The sequence below is a fragment of the Protopterus annectens genome, chromosome 14.part0 (genome assembly GCF_019279795.1).
Source record: "Protopterus annectens isolate FY-2018-M chromosome 14.part0, PAN1.0, whole genome shotgun sequence".
Lineage (NCBI taxonomy): Eukaryota > Metazoa > Chordata > Ceratodontiformes > Protopteridae > Protopterus > Protopterus annectens.
This window is the reverse complement of record NC_056748.1, coordinates 657,366,561-657,386,821: the sequence shown is the minus strand read 5'-3', so window position 1 is coordinate 657,386,821 and position 20,261 is coordinate 657,366,561. Positions and strand designations below refer to the sequence as shown.

At 44.9% G+C, this 20,261-nt stretch overlaps 1 protein-coding gene across 1 annotated transcript in view; it reads left to right on the top strand.

Moving 5' to 3' along the window:
• Window positions 1-20,261, top strand: part of BICC1 (BicC family RNA binding protein 1) — a 1,908,684-nt gene that overhangs the window by 1,707,159 nt on the left and 181,264 nt on the right. The gene's annotated exons all lie outside the window — the stretch shown is intronic.

Sequence of the window (20,261 nt, the reverse complement as noted above, 5' to 3'; positions counted from 1 at the left end):
AAAAAAAAATAAAATCATCCACTCAAAAACTATATAGGAGCAAATGGAGCTGGTTTGTAATCTGGGCACAACAGCACAATATGGATCCCATCACGGCTCCCATTCACTTCATTCTGGACTTTTTAGCTCACGTTTTCAATAACAGAGCTGTGGCATCTACTATTAGGGTACAGTTAGCAGCTGTTTCAAATTTTTACATTGGGATAGAAAACTTATCTTTTATTTCCTACAAACGTTTCAAAGCCTTCTTAAAAAGGACCATGTTAAAGCCTCCCCACAAGGATCCCCCTCTTCCTTGGGATCTAAATATGGTTCTACATCTGATTGTTCAACCACCCATTGAACCTGCAGCACCTTGTGATACTAAGTTCCTTTCATGGAAAACTATCTTTTTGGTGGCTATCACAACAGATATCAGAAATTCAGGCTATAGCTTCCCAAGCCCCCGTGTATTTGGTTTTTCATAGAGAGTCTCTTTGTGTACCAACCCCTCTCTCTTGCCCAGAGTTGTTCCTCAAACAAATGTTAATCAGGCTATACATTTATCTGTTTTCCTCCCTAATTTTAGTAATAAGGACGAATATGTACTACATTTGTTGGAAGTTCATAGACTGCTACATTTCTCTTTACATAGAAATAGAGATCTGAAGTAGTTGTTTTAATTTGGTCTTCAACCTGTGGGTAATGGATCTGTATCTGATCCAACAGCTGCATATCCAGCATCCGATCCGAGCTCCAAGCTCCTCCCCTTACCCATAATACCTCTGTCTGCGTCCTCCCTTCAGATTTCATTTACCGCTGAAACAGCAAGCGTCATGGTCCGAGCGTCTCTTGGGTAAGTGAGTTGCTTTTTTGGGTTCTTTTTCTTTGTATCTTTAGAGATTTCCATTCCTTATCTATCCTATCTTCTCTACCAATGTTTAGTCGGTTAAAAACAAAATGATGTTATGTGATCCTATCTCGCCTACATTCTGACTGATGGGTTCGGAGCCGATCCCTCGGCTCCGACTCGGCACGCTTATGCCAAAGAGCGAAGTCTCTTATTGGCTGAGCTTACTATATCCCAGGATGCACCACTACCAGTCCCCCAGATCTCGTTTGCCGCTAACTAGCAAAGACGTGGTCTCGAGCTGGCTGAGCTAAGTAGTGTCTTTTCACTAACTTTTTCTGTCAGAAATTTGCTAATTCTTCACAAAAAGCTGTTTTAACAGCTACTCTGTGCTGTTGTGTGTGTTTTGAGAATTTTTTTGTGGAAATTTTGTGTGTGATTGGTGTTTGTTCTGGCTACAGGCTCCCTTGATCCGTAGGGCCTTTCCTGTCAGTTAATCCCTTTGAACCTTTAGGGGTTCTTTGATTCCTTATATATTTATTCACTGTTGTATGTCTTCAGTTGGCCTTTATTTTAATTGTGAACGGCAAGTTAATCTTTGTAGGGTCAGTCTATTCCAACAGAGTTTTGTCTGTGAGAGAGTTACTCAGTTTTACTTATAATGTCTCAGGCCCCTAGGCCTTCGGGCTTCAAGAAGTGCACTAAATGTAGTTTTAAAATGTCTATCACGGATGACCACTCTCTCTGTGTATATTGTTTGGGCGCCAAACATTTGCAGGAGTCCTGCAGCGTGTGTCACGCTTTTTCCTCGAGGGTCCTCCAAGAGAGGAAAAATAAGCTTATATTGAAAGGCCTTATAAAACCCTCTTTTGAAGAAGCTTTAGCATCCTCTCCTTCTCCTGCTAAAAAGAAAAGGGCGTCGGCTCCGACCAGTCCGTCGGACCCGACCGCCAAAAGACATAGGCAGGCTTCTCCTTTGGCTCCAAGGACTTCGGAGCCGAGGGCGGAACGGTCTGCCTCGATGCCTCCAGTCCCGACTCCTCTGGCTTCGGAGCCGATGGCTGGAGCATCGAGAGGCGGGTCACCTTCATCGGCTCCACTGATCTCGGAGCCGATGAAGGTTGTCCGCTCAGACACTTCCTCCTCGGCGACGAAGTCCTCCTCGGCACCGATGGAAACTGGTTTGTGCATTCCTTCGGCGCCGATAGTTATCGAGTCGCCTCGGAGCCGGTCCCCTAGTCCCTTGGGGCCGTTGGAGAGGTCTACTCGAACCCGTTCGGTCTCCTCTAGGTCATCGAGGATGTCAGATTCGGACATAGACAGGGTGCTCCAAAGACTGTTCCAGTCCCCAGTCTTTCAAAAATTTGTTTCGGCTCCGACCCAATTGACTTCGGAGCCGATAGCCCATTCCATTGCTGTTCCTCCTCCGACCGCTTGGCTCCGGGAGCAGGTGCTGTTGGAGCCGTGGAGATCCTAGGGTCAGCTCCGACCCTTACTCCAACCCGCCTTGGTCCGAGTTTGGCACGCGGACTTCTTCGGCCGGACCCGGGGGTGACGTTTGGGACCTATGCTGTCGGTTCGAGCCTCCCTCTCAGTGCTTCGCTGGGACTTCCGTCTGCTATCATGGCTCCGGGGACCGGACACTCCCAGGATTCTGGGGGTCCGGCTTTCAGAGCTATGAGGGGTGCCTTGGCCAAGTCTTCTTGGCCATCTCACGGCTTTACCGGCACCTTCCCTGGGCGTGGAGACTGGGTCTTTGGCAGTTCCCCTGTCCCTAGGCAGCAGAGCCCCGGGGCCTGAGGTTACCCCCACTGGGGGTTCCCCTCCTCCTGAGGGTTCTTCGGAGTTGTCTTCGGAGGAGCCCCCAAGGAAGAGATCATGCAAGAGGAAGCACGTGGACTCCCCCGAGTCTCTTACATCGGACACTGATCTTGATGATGCGGAGGGGTCCCCAAAGTCGTCCTCGGATGATGTCTCATTCGCAGACATTTTAGAGATCCTTAAGCAACGAGGCGGCTGGATATCCAAACCCCCCTCTGCTGATGAGTCAGTGCTTCTCAAGGCCTTTGGGGCTCAGCCCTCCGCCTCCTGGGTGTCTCCGCCCTTCGACGAGCTCCTGGATTTGGTTTGTCGGAGGGCGTGGGAACATCCAGATACTGTGGAACCAGTGCCTTCTCACCCTAACAAATTTTTGTCTGCCCCACCCGAGAAGGAGTTCTTGACAAAGGGCGTGGCTGTAGATGCCATGGTGGTGGCATCTGCTACACAACAGGACGTGGCAGAGGCTTCAACGTCCGTCCATCCTCCTAATAAGGAGTCTAGGAGCATGGACCGTGGGAAGCGCACCCTGACTTCAGCGGCCTTTACACTCGGTCCCTGAATTATTTGGCACATTTTACCAGGCTACAGAGGGATCTGGTCAAGGAGCTGTCAGATTCCTCTCAGGTAACCTACCTGAGCAGCTAGCCCAGTCGGTTAGCTCTCAGTTGGCTATCCTTACCTCGATTTCTAACTCGTCCATGAGGCTCATTTCATATGCGGCCAAGGGGCGGGCAGAGCGCAGGCACAGGCGTGGCTCACGGAGACAAGCCTGGCTCCGTTGTGTCATTTCGCGGAGGCCTTCAAGTCTTCCTTCCGACGCTCCCTTTGATGGGTCCTCTTTGTTTGGACCTAAGGTAAAGACACTCTTACCGCTGTGAGCAAGAGGGAAAAACTTTATCTGCCGTGGGTGCCGTTATTCCACTCCCTTCGGCCTTATCCCAAGGCTAAAGGAGGAGGAAGATGTGGTTCCAAATCATGGAAGTTTTTCCTCAACAGCAGGAAGATTCCCTTCCAGAGGCAGAGGACGGGGAAATTTTTCTGGGAGACGCCGTCCCAGAGGCGGCAGAGGGCCCCGCAATTCTGGAGACCGCGAGTCCTTTCGTGGCTCTTCAGCCTCCCACACTTCATGAGGGATTGCCCGGCTGTGCTGCTCCGGAGCCAGTCGGGTGCCATTTTGCCAAGCACCTAAAAGCCTGGGAGTCTATCACTCAGGACAGATGGGTGCTTCGGATTATTGCCGGAGGTTACACCATTCCCTTCACACACTCACCCCCACCGTCCAAAAAAATCCCGGACCCACCACCCAGTCAAAGGGAAATCGCAGCCGCAGAAGCTTCAAAGCTGCTAGAAAAAGGAGTCATCCAACCAGTCCTCACAGACTAGATCGGATCCGGAAATTACTCAAGGTTCTTTTTAGTGCCAAAAAAGACAGGGGACCTGAGACCAATATTGGATCTCAGCAAACTAAACCAGTCCGTCATGAAGTCCAAATTCCGAATGGTCACTTTACAATCCATTCTCCCATTGTTGGAGAAGGATGTTTGGATGTGCTCCATAGATCTCAAGGACGCCTATTATCACATACCGATACATCAGGCGTCCAGGAGGTATCTGCGCTTCAGCCTGGGAGACAGTCATTTCCAATTTTGTGCACTGCCCTTTGGTCTCACCACAGCCCCCAGGGTGTTCACCAAGTGTTTGGCAGTAGTGACTGCTCACCTGAGGAGTCTCGGATTCCAAGTGTTTCCCTATCTGGACGACTGGCTCCTGACTGCCACCACCAGGCATCTACTAATAGACAACTTCAAAGCCACTATCTCCCTGGGTGCTTCCCTGGGAATTACATTCAATTGGTCAAAGTCTGTCTTGCTGCCCTCTCAGCGCATAAGATTCATAGGAGCAGAGATAGACTCAAAATTGATGCGTCTTCCTTCCCGAAAGGATTCAAACTTTACAAGGTCAAGTCCAAGCCCTGCTTCCAAGATCCAAAGCCCCAGCCAGGATGGTCCTGCAACTTTTAGGTTCGATGTCTGCCACGGTTCTCCTAGTTCCACTGGCAAGATTGCACATGAGGATTCTTCAGTGGCTGTTATCGACACAATGGTCTTTTCAGAATCTCCCCCTCAATCATCTCATACTGATTACAGAAACGTGCAAATGGGACCTCCGCTGGTGGCTTCAGTCATCCAATCTGAATCAGGGAAGACCTTTTATCCCCCCTCCGGTGGCCACCCTGACAACGGATGCCTCCCAGACAGGGGGCATTGTCTGGGCAGGTTAGTTCAGGGTTCTTGGCTTCCAGACGAAACTTTTCTCCATATCAATGTATTGGAAATGAGGGCTGTACTTCTGTCCCTACAGGCCCTCCACAAGTTTCTCCCTCAAGGCATTATCGCCATCCACACAGACAACATGTCGGTGGTCTGGTATCTAAACAAACAAGGAGGGACCAGATCTTACCCCCTTTGCAGAGAGGCCATGAGGGTGTGGGAATGGGCTGTAGCTACCAACCGTTTCTTGGTAGCGACCCACATTCCAGGGAAATCCAATATTTTGGCAGACAGATTAAGCAGGACGATTCTCTCTCCTCACGAGTGGTCCCTGAACGAAACAGTAGCAGCTCAGGTTTTCAGAAGATGAGGGACTCCGTGCTGCGACCTGTTTGCAACACCACAAAACACAAAGTGCAAAAGGTTCTTTTCCTTGACTCCACGTCAGGGGGAGGCAGCTACGGATGCTCTAGCACAACCTTGGCCAACAGGACTACTTTATGCCTTTCCTCCGGTTCCACTCCTCCCCAAAGTCATCCAGAAAGCTTCCCAATTGGGGTCCACAATGATACTAATTGCTCAAGACTGGCCTCGTCAGGTATGGTTCCCCTACCTAAAGAAACATGCTCTGGACGGTCCTTGGTTTTTGGATCTAACTCCGGACCTGCTGATTCATCAGTCGTGACGACAACATCAGTCCCTTCACACTTTGAAATTAACAGCTTGGCTCCTCCACTTCCGACTTTAGTCAGAAATCACAACTTAGACCCGGAAGTTATTCACATTTTATCTTCGGCCCACAAACCCACCACTAAGAAATTGTACCTCAGTAAGTGGAAGAGGTTTGCTATCTGGGCTCAACTCAGGGGCTTAGACCCTATCACTGCCCCGATACCAGAGGTCTTGAAATTTTTAACATCCTTGTTTACTCAAGGATCTTCAGTCTCTACTATTGAAGTCCAACTAGCAGCTATCTCCAAATTTCACGAATCCATGGACCCACCGTTGATGAGCAGCAGATTATGCAAAACTTTCATTAAAGGTGCTGTGCTGTTAAGACCCCCAGTTTTTCATCCTGCGCCCCCGTGGGATCTTGATTTGGTACTTCGTGCCTTAACATCTTCCCCTTTCGAACCGACTGCTACATGTGAGTTAAAATATCTGTCTTGGAAAACTGCCTTCTTAGTTGCAATTACCTCTGCAAGAAGAGTTTCAGAGCTTCAAGCCCTATCTATCAAACCACCGTACTTGATTTTTCACAAGGATAGAGTATCACTTAGGCCTAATCCACCCTTTGTTCCAAAGGTTTGTTCTAATCTCTGTCTCCAACAATCTCTAGAACTACCAGTTTTCTTTCCAAAATTCTCAAATGAAGCAGAATACACCTTCCATAAATTGGATGTTCACAGGCAATTGCGCTTCTATCTAGACAGGACTCAACAAATTCGAAAAACAGACCAGTTGTTTGTGTCCTTTTCAGATAATAAATTGGGTCAAACCATCATTTAAAGCTACTATCTCCAAATGGATTAGAGATTGCATAACTCAGGCTTATTCCTCTTCAAATAAGCAACTTACAACATCTATCAAAGCTCACTCTACCAGAGCTATGGCTACTTCTATTGCTTTTCATTCCAAGCTCGCTATCTCTGAGATTTGTGCTGCGGCTACTTGGTCCAACCTGCACACTTTCATTTCCCACTATAAATTGGATGTGGCATCTAAAGGGCGAGCATCATTTGGTTCCACGGTACTCAGGAGTGTTTTCCAGTGAGCCACCCAGGATTCAGGTGCTAGGGACGCTGTCCCATCAGTCAGAATGTAGGCGAGATAGGATCACATAACATCTTTTAGTTATGTACTCACCATAACTTCAGATGTTTGAGATCCATCTCGCCTACATTCCTAATACCCACCCTCCTTCCCCCTGCCTTGGAGATCAGAAGAGATTGTACGGTTTTGAGTTCTACTGTTTTTTATCTTGTTTCATCTGACGATGTTATATAAGCAGCGTGTGTGTCTGTGTATGTATGCGGACAAACTAGATCTGGGGGACTGGTAGTGGTGCATCCTGGGATATAGTAAGCTCAGCCAATAAGAGACTTCGCTCTTTGGCATAAGCGTGCCGAGTCGGAGCCGAGGGATCGGCTCCGAACCCATCAGTCAGAATGTAGGCGAGATGGATCCCAAACATCTGAAGTTATGGTGAGTACATAACTAAAAGTTTTTCACTTTTCATACTCTCCTACTTTTCTGTGTTGTGTTTTCTGCTAGCCGGTTTGGGAGTACGTCCAATACCTCAAAACCAGGGTTTAGGAAGTGCACAGAGTGTGGTCATCAGCTCTCACCAGCTGATGGCCACACTCTGTGCATGGTATGCCTGGGTGTGCCACTCACCTGCTTTTACCCCATCCTATCTGTGTGGGGTTTTACCTGTGGGCCCTTATGGACAGGATGGATAGGCTTATTCTAAAGGGCTTACGTTCCTCTTCGGGGACGGCAACCACCACACCCCGGCTTCTACCTCAGCATCAACCTCGTCTCCTTCCCAGGCTCTGGACTCAAACTCCTGCCAAGAGGTCCGGGGAAGGAGAGAAGTAGCATAAAAAAGATAAGCCGAAGAAGAGGTCACCTGACTGCTCTGCTCTGGCAGGGCATCCACCGAAATCCAATCCAGCGACCAGGACAGATTCTCCCCGGCTCCACTCTCCCAGGTTTTCCTCTGAGTCGGAGGAGTCACGGATCCAATCTCCTGTTCAGGCCTCCCCTTATCGCACTCCAGGCCAGTGTCGGTGGCCTCCTCCCATTCGACCCAAGCCTTAGAGAAGCGGAGATGGATAGGATGATGCGGAAGTTCATCCGCACCCAAATCCATATGGGAGTCTTGCCTGCCCCCTCTCCCTCTGCAGCGGGGAGCTTGCAGTCCTTTACTCCAATCATCCCTATTCCGATCAGACCTTTGATTTCAGAGCCTTTGGATCCGTGGGCCCTCAGGGTTGGGGTGTCAGCACCGATGGTACCTTGTACCTCGATGCCAGGCATTGCCTTGAGTGTGTCCGATTTGACCATATTGGATCTGAGCTATCGGAGCCATAGCCTTGGCATTGGATCCGAGGTGTTACCGTTGGCTGCGAGTGTGTCGAAGTGCAGTCTTCCCCTCAGCATCTCAGGCTGTTGGAGTCTCTGCTCTGACTCCTGCATCTGGTCAGAGGGAGATTGCTCCTACTGGCACTTCACAGGATGTCTGCTCGCCTTTGGCCCTTGACGTGGTGCAGAGGGTTCTCTCGAGTTCGTCAAGGCCCTTGACCATCCTCCCCACCTCCCTCTATTTTGGGCATGTTCCCGACCATGCTGCCATCTCAGGGACAGCCTATGCCTGGTTTGCCTCAGGAAGCTCCCCTGAGGGAGCAGCAAGAGGTTTGCGAGTCCTCCCCAGAGAGTCCCATTGAGGAGGTTCCTCGCAAATGGACGTTTAAAAGGAGGCACCTGAACTCCCCTCTGGAGGCTGTCACTGAAGAAACTGACTTGGAGGAAGGGGAAGATTCCCCCCCAATCACCCCCAGAGGATGTCTCCTTTGGAGACCTCATGGAAATCCTTCGCCGGAGGGTCTGCCCAAAAACTGACCTTGGACGAGTCAGTGTTCCTCGAGGCATTCGGCATGGGCCCATCTACTTCCTGTGTGTCCCCTCCTGCGGATCTGCTTGTGGACCTTATAACATCTTTGGCATGGAAGGACCAGACACTGTGGAGCCCATCCATAAGCACCCTGATAAGGTCCTTAGTCCACCTCCAGATAGGACTTGTTGGAATAAAGGGTCCCTGGTGGATGTTATGGTGGTGGCAGCAGCAGCCCCTAATAAAGAGCTCACTCAGGAGAGCTCTACGGTCCATCCTCCTGACTGGGAGTTAAGGACTATGGACTGTTTAGGGAAGTGGGTGTATGCTTCAGTGACCTTTTCCATAAGAGCGTTGAACTATATGGCACATGGTAATTGGCTGCAGTGAAACTTGGTCAAGGAAAGCACTGAGTCGACCCCTGAGTCCATGTCAGTGGAGGGCAAGAAGACGTTCGCTCGGCTGGCCACTCTCAAGGCAGTAGCTAATACATCTATGCATCTTCTCTCCCATACCGTGGAGGGAGCTGCCAGGGTGGCCTGTTCAGATGTTGCTATGAGGTGCCATGCTTGAATCTGGCTTTGCCAATTCTCGGAACCCTTTAAGGCGTCATTTGCAAATTCCCCATATGACGGTTCTTCCCTGTTTGGTTAGTCAGTTTGAGAGATCTTGGTCCAATGTGAGAAGGGCAGGAAGACACTGTCATCGGGATCTACTTCTCTGCCCCTCAAAGATCTTACTATAGGAATCAGCGAGGAATGAAGATGTCATTCCAGAAGTCTCAGGTGGTTTCCCGGCACACTCAAGACTCGTCTTCCTCCAGAGGCAGAAGGGTTATGATAGACACCATCCTGGAGGTAGAGGGAGTCTGAGAAACTTTGGGTCTTGGGAACTGTTCTCAGACAGACCCGAGCATCTCTGGAGGCAGTTGGGGGTTATCTATCGCTACACCCAGCGGCATGGGAGTCTGTAACAACAGATCATTGGGTGTTAGATTATATCCGGAGGTTATTCCATCCCATTCATCGAACCACCAAATCTCCTCCCAGAAATTCCACCCGTGCAAAGGGAGGAAGCAGCAATAGATACAAGCTGTTAAGAAAGCGAGTCATCCAACCCATCCCCCTAGGCCAGTTCAGATCAGGCATTTATTCCAGGTTCTTTCTAGTGCCAAAGAAAATGGGGGACCTAAGACCCTTTCTGGATCTATCCACCTTGAACCTGTCAGTAGCCAAGGCGAAATTCTGGATGGTCACTCTTCAATCCATCCTGCCCTACCTGCAGGCGAAAGATTTGATGTGCTCGATCGGCCTCCAGGATGCGTACTATCAAATCAAGATGGACAGTTGCTCTCAGAGGTTTGTCAGCTTCCAGCTAGGAGCCAATCATTATCAGTTCAGAGTCCTTCCCTTTGGTCTCACCACAGCCCCCAGGGTGTTCAAGGTGGTAGCAGTAGTAAAGGCTCCCCTGAGGCTTCAGGGTATTCAGGTATTCCCTTACCTGGACGATTGGCTGTTTGCTGCCCCTACTAAGCATCTACTTTGCCAAGCCAGGGATTATTTCCTTTTATTTAGCGAAAACACTGGGCATCACCATCAAGCTCAACAAGTCATCACTGACCCCTGTTCAAGATCCTAAACTTCATTTGGGTTTGGTTGGACACTATCCAAGTGAAAGTTTTCCTAACCCTAGACAGGGTACACAGTCTAAAGTTACATGTCTTGTACATCCTTCAAGCCCAAGTTCTGACAGCAGAGACCATTCTGAGGGCATTGGGATCTATGGCGGCCATGATCAACTTATTACCCCTAGTGTGACTTCACATGCGGATTCTTCAGTGGACTCCAGGAGTCCAATGGTCTCTATTAGGTCTACCATTGTCTCATCCAGTCCTTATCTCACGAATATGCAGGGACTCTCTTTAGTGGTGGATTAATTTCCCGGACCTAGTCAGCGGAGGTCCCTTTCTTCCATCCTTTCTCAAAACCACAGTGACCATGGACGCCTCCCAGCTAGGGTGGGGGACATTGCTCGGGAAGGACCTTCCAAGGCATGTGATCCCCATCCAAGACCAGTTTGCATATCAGTGCCCTGGAGATGAGGGCAGTTCTTCTTGTATTGCAGGCCCGTGTCCATCTTCCTCTAGGGATGATTGCGATGCAGACAGACATGTCGGTAGTCTGGTATATTGGCAAACAAGGAGGAACCAGATCTTACCCCCTTTGTCGTGAAGCCATGAGAGTGTGGGAATGGATGATCTCCACCGTCTGTTTTCTTGTGGCAAAGCACATTCTGGGGTGGTCCAACATTCTAGCGGCCAGGCTCAACAGATCTATCCTGATGCCTTATGAGTAGTCTCTGAATCCTTCAGTGACAGAGCTGATCTTTTTAAAGTGGGGTCATCATTGCTGTGATTTGTTCGCGTCTCCTTCCAACATGAAATGCAGCAAGTTCTTCACTCTGAACCCCCTTCAGGGGCAAGCCCCCAGAGATTCATGCTTGGCCTTCCCAGTCTTCTTTATACCTTTACTCCACTGCCCCTCATCTCTAGGTTTCATCAGAAAGCTTGCAGGCTGGGAAACTCTGTGATCCTCATTGCCCCATTCTGGCCTTACCAAGTCTGGTTTCCTTCCCTTTGGTCTCGCATAGTAATTCCACCATGGACCTTGGATTTGGTTCCGGATCTTGTTTCTCATACCTCAGGGATTCCTCACCCAGACTTTGACAGTCTGAAATTCACTGCTTGGCTGCTCCATTTCCCCTAATTATTTATCATCTGCTGTTAAAACCATTTTGGTTGCGTCTCACAAATCCTCCACCAGAAGGATATACAGTAGCAAGTAGAAACAGTTCTCTGTATGGGCTTCGCAGTGGACATTGGACCCCTTTACTGCTCATGTGTCCACAGTTTGAGTTTTTGCTGGGGATTTTTCAGCAAGGTGCCAGTTCCTCCACTGTCAAAGTCCAACTCGCCGCAATTTCTAATTTTCATGTGTGGGAAAATGTCTTCATTAGCTTCTTCTAAACTTTGCAAGACCTTCCTTACAGGTGACTTTCTTTTAAGACTCCCGGTGCAGGATCCTATGCCCCCATGGGACCTTACTTTCATGCTTCAGGCTTTAGTCTCCCTTCTTTTCGAGCCTACAGCTTCAGTAAATTTGCAGCATCTGCCTTGGAAAACTGCCTTTTTGGTCGCTACTTCTGCTAGGAAGGTGTCAGAACTTCAAGCACTATCCATCAAAGTTCCTTACATGATTTTTCATAAGGATAGGGTTTCTCTGCATACTAACCTATCCTTTCTTCCCAAAGTAGCCTCAGAAACAAACATTAATCAGACTATCAATGTCTTTTTTCCTTATTTTCAGAAAATGCTGGATGTATACAGGCAATTGCGATTCTACCTACACAGGATGAAAGCTTTTCGTAAATCTGATCAGTTATTTGTTTCTTACTCAAAACCCTTCTTAGGAAAGCCAAATTCTAAGGTGACAGTTGTTCTCTGGATTTCCCAATGCATTATTCGAGCATATTCTATCAAGGGAATTTCCCCTCCGGGTCAGGTAAAAGCACATTCCACCAGATCTATGGCTACTTCAGTGGCCTTTTGGTCCAGGGTGTGTCTGGATGATATTTGTTCTGCAGCTACTTGGTCTTCGTCTCATACCATCATCTCACATTACAAATTGGACATCGTATCCAGGAACAGGGCATCCTTTGGCTCTGTGGTGCTCAGGAATATCCTTCCATGAGGGCCACCCAGGTGTTAGTAGCTGGGAACTCTGTCCCACAGGTTGAAGACCAAATGAAGTCAACTACTTCAGATAAAGAAATTATGTATTCACCATAACATTCTGTCTGAGTAGTTGTACTTCATTTGTCTATAGCCATCCCCCCCTCCTTCCCCCGACCTTGTCACTATTGTCCTGGCCATATATATGGGGGAATTAACATTCTAGGAACATCCTTTGTTATGATTTGGCTCAGGAATTTTAGGCTGCCAGTAGTGGTAAGGTCTTGTTGGGTTGGGTGTGTGTTGTGTTGAGCAGCAAACTCGATCTGAAGGGAGGGAGGAAGGAGACAGGGTTATTATGGGTAAGGGGAGGAGCTTGGATCAGATGCTGGATATGCAGCCATGTCGGATCTGATATGGATCCATGACCCACAGGTTGAAGACAAATGAAATACATCTACTCAGATGGACCATTATGGCGAGTACATAACTTCTTTTTTTGGAAAGCAAACCAATTGTTTATTTCATTTGCAGGCCCTAGGAAAGGCCTACCAGTTTCCAAAGTTACTTTAAAAATGGCTTTCTACTTGTATATTTCCTTTATTTACACCTCAAAAGGCATGAAACCTGAAAAGTCCATTCAGGCTCATTCTACTCAGGGCACTGGCCACATCTGTCGTCTTTCAGACCAGTGCCTCCTTGGATGATATTTGTGTAGCAACTACTTGGACAAACCAACATACTTTTATCACTCATTACAAGTTAGATTTGGTCTCTAGGAGAAGGACCTCCTTTGATGCAATGGTTCTGAGGAATATTCTCCTGTGAGGTCCACCTGGGGTAAAGGTAGCTGGGTAACTCGGTCCCATATGTGAGGTTTAGATGAAAAATTGACAATATCAGATTAAGAGGTTATGTATTCCCCATAATGTTTCATCTGTATTGTAGATTTTTCTTCTCTCCTCACATCCCCTCCCTCCATCCGCCTTCAAAGGTGTCTTGGTTGAACGGGAAGAGATTCTAAAGAATTATGTTGATCTTCCTTATACTCCAGAAGTGGTTTCTCTTAAGATCTTCTAGTGTGTTACATACTGAAATTTTACTTTTTTCTATAGCAAACAAGATCTGAGGTAATAGGGAGAGTTGCATTGTGGGTAAAGAGGTATCCAAGAACTTTTTGGTTGCCATGAGCTTGCTAGTGGCCGAGTCGGATCCATTGGATTGAATCTGGACCCATATGTGAAGAGAGATGAAAAATCGACAATACAGCTGGAACGTTATGGTAAGTACATAACTTCTACAATCTTCAGAAATAAAACAAATACATCTGCTGTTTAAAAAATTATAACAAATTAGGCATAAAAACATTGGGTAAGAATTAATACGAGTTTAATGTTTAGAGAAATTTTAAACAATTTGTAGAGAAAATAAAGGTAAATTAGTCTAATGCAAACAGGAATTGCAACACGAAGTGAGGAAAAAATAGGCTTATGTTACATTTAGAGAAAATGTCAGGGAAGAGAATTTGATAGAAGTAAGGAAGTAATTGAAGAAGGGGAGAGTAAGATGTATAAGGAATGAAAAACTACTTGTTTACATTTAGGGATATAGTTTATCCTGGTTTTAAGCAAGAACAGAGCCAGGTTTTAGCTAGGAAGTCTTTGAGTGGTTTTGAAAGATTGGAGGGGAGGGTATTGACCTGATGGATACAGGGGTCTAAATTAAACGGTCAAAACTTTAGGTAATCTAATAGCTAAAGCTCAACACCTAAGAAGCGAAAGCTGTAAACACTGAAAGGCCACTTCGTAGGGAAAATTTTCAAAACCTAATCGAGTGGGGAGCTGTGCCCCCCACACCTCCCCTAAAAAAATATACCAACTCTGAGATCGCTTTACAACCAAGAAAAAGGCAGATTACCGATAACGGCCAAGCAAATTTTTTTCCCTACCAAAATATTTGCAGAAGTGGCCATTCGATGTTTACAGTTTTCGCTGTTTAGGTGGCATGCTTTAGGTATTCGATTACCTAAAGTTTTGATTACCTAATATAGCCCTGTGTGCATGTAAGAAGTCTCATGCCTTAACAACCTTGTACTAGTACAGACAATGCCCAGCAAGTTTGATGGGTTTGTATACAGACAGGAGTTTTGGTAACTGTATCTCAATGACAGACAGAGAACATAATTGTGTAGATTGGTTTTAGTGCTGGACAGGCAGATGGATGCTGGTTAATTTTATAGGTGGTAAGAAGCTGTGTATATGTTACTTGATGAGGCAGTTCTAACCAATTTAGGTTTTTCAGTGCTATACAGTGGTGGGATCTGAAAAGGGGTATTTGCAGCAATTTTAGCAACTTTTTTGTAGCATTGTTCAAGTTATAATTTTTGTGAAGCCTGAAGGTTAGTAAGGATGGGAGTGCTTGAAAGAAGTGTTGGGAGGAAATAAGTAGTGGCAAGTATAGTTTTAGTACCATCTGTGAGAAAGTTTTTGCCTCTGTAAAGCATCGCTAGTGTTTTTGAGTTTTTCTTGTGCAATTTTGTATATGCAGAGTGAATGTAAGATAATCATCCACGATCACCCCTCATAATTTGCTATGAGAAGTGACTTCAGTGTGGTTGTATTATCAAGAGGGAATTTTTTCATGAGAGAAGGATGTGGGGGAAAAAAGTAGTAGCTTGGGCTTTTTTGGGTTGAGCATAAGTTACAAAGCCATGTCTCCGTGGCTGTTAAAGCTTCCCGAGTAAGTTTTTGGAGGGCTACCATGTTGTATCAGGGTGGCCTGTTGTGCGGATGTATAGATTGTTGGCGAAAATTGAGGAGGGGAGGGGACCAAGGATATAGCCTTGTGGTACACTGGTGGTGACTGGGAGGTAAAGAGAGAGAGCATGGAATGCTGTTTTACTGACTGATACCTATTGGGCAGGAGCTTTTGAACCACAGAAGGGTGGGCTGGGAGAGACCTAGGAAAGACTTTTGAAGTAGAAGTTTGCTGTGACAAGTTGCGTTTGAAAACCTTTAACCTTTGACAAGTCTAGAAAAAAGGAAGCAACTTATTTGCTATCTCTAGCTTTATTGACATTATTTATGTAGGTTAGAGGGGCAGTGCTAGTACTATGGGAAGAATGGAAGCCAAATTGAGTAGGGAAAAGGAGTTCTTCCTGCAGGAGAGAGTCAAGCAATTGTTTTTGAATGCATTTTTCAAATATTTTGGTGAGGGGAGATCAGATTGCTATAGGTCTAAAGTTATTAATGCCTGTAGAATTTCCTCCTTTAATTTAGAGGGCTAATGTGTGACTTTTCCCTGAGAGAAGGAAGGTGGGATTCCTGGATTGACCTATTTATAATGATTGAGACAGGATAGGCAATGCTATTGGCTGCTATTTTTAAGTGCTTTCTTGAAAGGTCATCAGCTGAAAAACAGCACAGTTTAAGTTTGTTTGCGAAACATTGTATATATGAGGTGGTCACAGGTTTGAGGGAGAAAGTGAATGTGGTGACACATGGCTGTTGAGCAGGGTTGGGATTGTTGTATGCGTCTTGACCAATACATGCCAAAGGGGTCATTATACTCGACTGGCCTAATGAGGGCTGAGTAAAAGGGACAGTGACATCCATATAGCTATAACCAATCCCTTTATTTGTTAGCTGTACAATGTAGAAGGGATTGCTTAAGGCAATGGATGTATGTTGATCAAATGTTAGGTCACTATTCACATAGGTTCCCGAATCCTGATTAGCTGGGTCAGTTCTTAGAGGTGTATGGTAAACATGGTAATATCCTGAAGTAGATGACCCCCCCCCCCTCCCAAAGGATGCAATAATGCACTTTCTGGCATTTAGTTTGCCCATAATTTTGGCACCAGTTATTTATTTGGGACAATGCAGGATGGCAAGTCATTTGGGGTTCAGTAACTGCTCCTAGCTTACAGTTATGTGCAAACTTAGTCAGCCAGAGCCCTTTGGTATTAGATTTTAGTTCAGAAAAGTAGATGCCAAACAGAAGAGGTCCCAGCATAGAACCCCTGGGGGGCTACTCTGGTGACTGGTCTCTTTGTGGAAGTAACTTCCCCTGTTTTGATTTCCTGCATCCTGTGAGCCAGTTGGCATCCAGCAGGTGATGTAGCCATTTAGTCACAATTTGTTTAGATTTTCTGCTGTGTCAAAAACTTTGGCTAGGTTGAGGTACATGGTGTATAGTGTTTTGCCTTCATCCATTGCTTTGGTGACCTTTTCCAAAGAAAATCTACCAGGTTATGTGTGACCTGCTCCTGACTAATCCAAAACTGAAACAAGTCCAGTGTTTGGAGGTTCCTTATGTTCCCATTGGTTAGTTCCATTATAAGTCTTTGCATACAAGGTTAGTCAGACTTGCAGTTCTGTGACTGCCTGGGTCTGTGGAAGGTTGTCCCTTATGCAGGAAAATGACTGTAGCTGTTCTCTGTTTGCTTGGTACAAAACCTGTATGGAGGCTGAGACTAAACAATGTTTTTAGGGGTGTGGCTAAATCATGCTGCTTGATATTTAAGGTGCATCTACAGATATTGTCAGAACCCAGTGATCCAGATTTTTTTAGCTTTTGATAGCACTCTGTGGACTTGGTCTTATGTGATAGCTAGAGGTGAGCCAGTTTCAGTTATATCTTAAGGGACAGATGGAGTGGAGAGGGGATAAAGTTAGAGCCACATTTATCAGCCAGTAGGTAATCTTCAGCCTCGGTGTAGGTAACATCATTACCAGCACAGGAATAACAAGTTTGTATCTGCTGTCTTTCTAAACCTATCAAAAGCTTTTGATATGGTCTCCCATTCCAAACTAATAGATGTACTAACTGAACTATCCTCCTCACTGTCTGCCACAGCTTGGTTTAATAACTATTTATCTGGCCGTCAACAACCTGTTCTGTGGCAAGGTGAACTATCTCAGTGTCTTCATTTATCTATTGGTGTCCCCCAAGGATCTGTCTTAGGCCCTGTCATTTTCTCCCTCTTTACTAATAATCTGCACACAGCTACTCCACATGGTTCTATAATACAGTATGCAGATGATTCAACACTTATCTGTGCCGCCACTTATCTATTAGCTCTTCATTCTCAAACACAGGAATCTTTCACTTCTGTTGAAACATGATTAGCCAATGCCCATCTAATCCTGAGCCCAAACAAAACTAAATTATTACTCTTCCAACCTAACAAGATATCTGTCTCAGGCCCATCGTTTAATATAATAGCCAAAGACAATACTGTCATCTACCCAACAACTCATACACAGCTTTTTGGAGTGGAAATAGACAGTAACCTAAAATTTGACTTGTATGTCTCCCCAACAGTAAAAAAGTCCATAAAAAATGGTCTATATAGGCATAAGGTTCCTGACCAAAATGGCCAAAATTATATTCACACAAACCCATCTGCTCTCCACTCTACTATATGCCTCTCCAGTTTTAACTAATCTTAGGAAAACTGATTTATCTAAGCTAGAAGCATGTTATAATAAAATTGCTAGGTTTGCATCTGACTGCCCATATAGAACACACCATTGAAAAGCTTTAAGGATACTAGACTGGCTTGAACATCCCAACATTATTCTTTACAACCAACTCTCTCTAACTGTCAAAATTTAACACAACCATCCAGAGCCACTGCACTACAAAATCTCCTCCTTCCTTAGTTCCAGCAGACCACTTCAGTCTAACGATAACAACTTACTCACTGTCTCCAGGGCCAACAATACTGCAGAAGAATCTTTATTTTCCAGCTATATATCTCATATATGGAACTTCCTTCCTAACTCCATTCTGTCAATCTCGTCCACTAACCACTTTAAGCCATCACTTAAAGCTTATCTAAAAAATAAGTGGCTATGTTCCTGTACTAACCCCTTGGGAATGCTCTGATCCATCACAGCATACTGCAACCATAGGCAATTTCTTCACCAGTGTTTAATCTCTTATTCCTATTGGTCTGTCTTAACCTTATATCTTGACATGTCATACTTTAAAAATAGTAATAGCTATGTTCAAAGCCTAGGTTTTGTTGTCATGATGTAACAAATTTGTATTTTCTTATCTATGCTACATTGTGTTTACTTTATACTTTCACTGATTATTTTAATTTGTGCATTAAAATTTACTGTTACTCATGGAGCTTTTCTCCCTGGGCCTCTGCTGAAAAAGAACCTGTGTCCATTCAACTTTCCCGGTAAACAAATGTTAAATAAATAAAATTAATAAAATTAACAATATGCTCAGCATATTCCTGCATTGTGCTTTTGAGATTTTGATTGTCTTTGGCTTCGTTAGCTATTTTAGCCTCAGACTTGGCTTTGGTGGATTTTATTAAGTTCATGAGTTGTTTATTTTATTGACAAGGGCTGTAACATTCTGCAAATGACTCTTATTTTTGGTTAAAATTTTTTTCCTTTTATTGTAAAGCTTGTTGACATGGTTCTACCATGAAGGTTTGTTTGTTTGCCCTGCACTTACTACAGGCTTTTGCTGCATCTATGCAGCTATTTACATGCTGGTGTAGTGTGGTGGTGTATGTTTCCACATATTCATTGGAGTTAAATGTGTTCGCTAGAGATTTGAAGCTTACCAGTGAATCACTTAGGAAGTGTGTAGCTTGCCCTTAAAAAGATTTTGTTAAGGTACCTTGGGTAGAAAGGATCTCTGGTTTCAGTTTTATTTCAAAGGAGACTACTTTATGGTCAGTCCAATCAAGTGATGACGATAAGCAAGGAGAATGGTGCAAGATGCCCCCATATTAGTAAGCACGACATTCCAGATGTTATTCCCCCTCTAGTGGGTACTCTGTCAATACAAACACCTTAAAACAATTGGTCAAAATTCAAAGTTTTTATAAAACTTTTTGATAAACTTGTGAAAATTCTTCCTTTATTCAGGCAGATAGTAGTATATAATTTCTTAAGCTTTTGAACTAGTTGCTAGTGCCTCTTTTTGAAAAACCAGCATCATTTTTCACCCATTAAAGTTTCAAAGCACTTTCAGAAAATGAATTTTAATAAATAAATTATTTATTTTTTTTAATGAAGAGAGTGCTTTTGGATAAGACAGTGCTTTAACTTCAGGCTTGATTTAATGCCTGGTCCAGTCTTATTCCTTTGCAAATCTTTTGCACTATGTGATGCACAGTACATCTTAAAAAGATGAAGTGGAATGAACTTTATAGTAACATACAGTTAGATTTTGAATGTACATTCCCACAGATATCAACACTCAGTAGTAGTTTACAGAGTTATGGAAACCTAGAAGAGAGAGAACATCATGCTGGTTTTTAACAACTACAGTCATTCATTTCAGTCTGTACTTTTCAAGTGAGACAGCTTTGATGTGTTTACCCCTGAAAACCCCAAGAGCTGTAGTGGTCTGATAAATATAGAACAGCAGTGTGCTGAGGCTGCACCTGTTTATCTACAATACACCTTATATGCAGCTCATCCTCTTGATAAGCAAATGTACTGGCCTCCCCTAAAAAATGATATTTATGATTCACAAAACTACATCATTTAAAGCATTTCAGAAGTAGTAGCTCCCTTGTATTTCTGTCTTGTTTTATGTAACATGATCTCCAGGTGATAACTGAACATATATTTCTGTTGAACATATATTTCTGTTGAGCAAAACCTGTTTCTGTGAAAGACAAAAGTACTTAATTGTCAAAACACCTTTAACAGGCTTCCTTGGTTAAAGGCCACAGAGATTAGCCAAAGTGATATGCTCTTTGGCATAATTATTTTAAAATTTGCATACTAATACAAGTAATTGTAATGCTAAGTGTTTTACTTGCGTTTATGGTATCTGTCTTGTTTTCAAAGGAAACTGAGAAATGGAGTATTTCCTGACACTGAATAGGTTTTAATCAATAAAGCAAAATATACAAATCTACTATGAGAGAAAATAATCTACGGGTCTTTTAATTTTGCATTATTACTAGCACTAAAATTTCAATGTCAAGTTGGAGAACTGGCCTTCTCATAT